This window comes from Myotis davidii, unplaced genomic scaffold, assembly GCF_000327345.1.
Source record: "Myotis davidii unplaced genomic scaffold, ASM32734v1 scaffold439, whole genome shotgun sequence".
Lineage (NCBI taxonomy): Eukaryota > Metazoa > Chordata > Mammalia > Chiroptera > Vespertilionidae > Myotis > Myotis davidii.
In genome coordinates this window covers 38,469-40,900 of record NW_006289833.1, presented here as the reverse complement: position 1 = coordinate 40,900, position 2,432 = coordinate 38,469, and positions in this window count along the sequence as shown.

Below are 2,432 nucleotides of genomic sequence, written 5' to 3'. Positions count from 1 at the left end.
TGGCTAGGCTGCTGATCAACTGAACGCTGTCTCCGTGTCATTCCTTCTTCGCCGACTCCGTCCACACCTTTGGGGACCCCTGGACCTGCTGGGGTTGGACCCCAGCACAAACAAGCTCAGACACAGGCGGCTTTTTGCCAAATAGTGACCTCAGTACTTGGGTTATATAGAAGGACACACTTGCCCAGGGCATACAGTGGAATTGCTGTGTCCTTGTTCCTTCTTATGGCAACTTGGCCTTGAACATCCAGATTAGGATTCCCACACTCAGAGTGGCCTTGAACATCTGGCACACTCTAGACAGGGCCCCCACAAGGGGACAGGGGTGGCAGAAATGAGGGGAGGGAGAAGGAGGGTCCTGGGCACAGACGGTGCCCCTGCCCATGTGACCAGGGAAGTGATCTTGCCTCAGAGGAGGCTCAGCACACGGGGAGGAGGGACAGCAGATCCCATCTGTCATGACAGAGGTGCCTGGGAGCCTTACTGGAGCTCCAGCTCTTCTCAGAGGAAGGGACAGAGCAGGGGCAGGCGCACAGAGTCCCCCTCAGCCCCTACCTGCAGAGGACTTGTCCCCGGCAGGAGATCCTGCTGGTGAGTAAGGAGGGGGCAATCCCTGAGGATGGAAGAGAGCATGGGAGCCAGAGACTAAGAAGTTCTGGGGGGCAGGGAGGGGGGCAGTGCTCTGACAGTGGAGGGAGGGCTTCTGTGTGGACCCGAGGGGAGAAAACAAGGGAGCTGAGTAGGACAGAGGAGGAGGCTCAGCTACAAAAAGGTTTCATGATCTGCAAGTGGAAGGGGGAAAGGAAAACCTTAATTGCTGTTCATTCCCTGGGTTAATCATCACTGAGTGTTGAATTTTGAACACTGATGATAATAATAGCAATTTATGTCAAGTGACAACAGAAAAACGTAACCAGGGGTCTAAACATTGTTCTTATCACCAACCTCAGAAATGGGCACATGCACCTCCAGAGGTGCAGGACCCTGGGGCCACACGATAATTCACTTGCAGGCCTGGCCCCATCCCTTCGAAATTTAATTCTCCTGGTGTCCCCATGTCCCAGTCTCTGAGGGGAGATAGGAGCCTAACTTGGGTGGGGATCCTTTACAACCCAGAGGTAAACTCCTCTTAGGGTTTCATGAGAAGTTTTACTTTGCTTTTGTGTAAATCCGATTAGCAAACACGGAGCCTATGCTTCCTTCTGCTGTTTTTAAAATCTCTCCAGGGTCTTGTCTCAGGGGAGTTGAGATCAGTCTCACTGCCCTATTGCATGGTTTTGAATAAATTCTTTTTTGCCTCTTTAAATTTGTCCAACTTCTGACCCTGTCATCTTGCCCACAGTGTCAATCCTTACCATATTTTCTAATTTCCCCCCATATTTGGCTACAATACTCCAAATAAACATTTCCAACTTTCCTCCCTTATTTCTGATGTGGCAGCCACAGCAGATGACCTGACTGCCCTTCTGGGTCTGAGTGTTACCTGGGAGCAGACTTGAAAAGGTGAACTTCAGCAGTGACCTGATCATCAACGGTGTTCTCCTTCTACATTCATTTTCAATTTACCTTCAAGGAACAAGATCACAGAGATTTTAAAAGAGATTCTTTCACGAAATTCAACAATTCCAGGAAACAGGCAGGTTTTTCTCATGTCCTCCACCCGCAGGCCTGCACTGGTCAGCCCTGTTTACCTGGAGCTCAGGGTAGATATCAGTGTCCTCATTCTTGTTTCTCTTCATTGTTTTAACAAACTTCACCTGCCTGTCCTTAGACGCAGTGGTTCTCAACCTTTGTAATCCTGCAACCCTTCAATACAGTTCCTCATGTTGTGGTGACCCCCAACCATAAAATTAATTTCGTTGCTATTTCATAACTGTAATTTTGCTAATGTTATGAATCTTAATGGAAATATTTGATATGTAGGATGTGTTTAGGCGACCCCTGTGAAAGGGTCGTTCGACCCCCAAAGGGGTCACGTCTGACAGGTTGAGAACCACTGTGAGAGTTCACAACCAGACCTGGGACATGGGAACAAATCTCTCCTCTGGTTCTGTTTCCTTTCCTGCTCCCTGTGGCCTCTGGGTATTTGCTAAAATCCTTCAAGACCATGGCAGAGGTGGATTGTATGTAAGCAGAGGTGACCCTAGATAGAGGCTAGGAGCTATGGAGGGATAGGGGCTGCTAAGCATCAGGACGAGAAATTTCAAAACCTGAAGTGTTTTTGGATGTTATATGAGCTCGAGGGAACCTAAGGGTGCCCTGCAGGAAGGCTTTTTGGCAAGTGTCAAAATGGGGCTGAGGAATATGAGTGAGTGACTGACCTACCTGTTGAGGGAGAAGCAACTGGAGCTGGTGCAGTGAGGTTGGGGTGCCATTCTCCTAATCTTGCATGGGCGTGAGTGCTGAGGCCCAAGTTTAAAAGAGAAAATAAA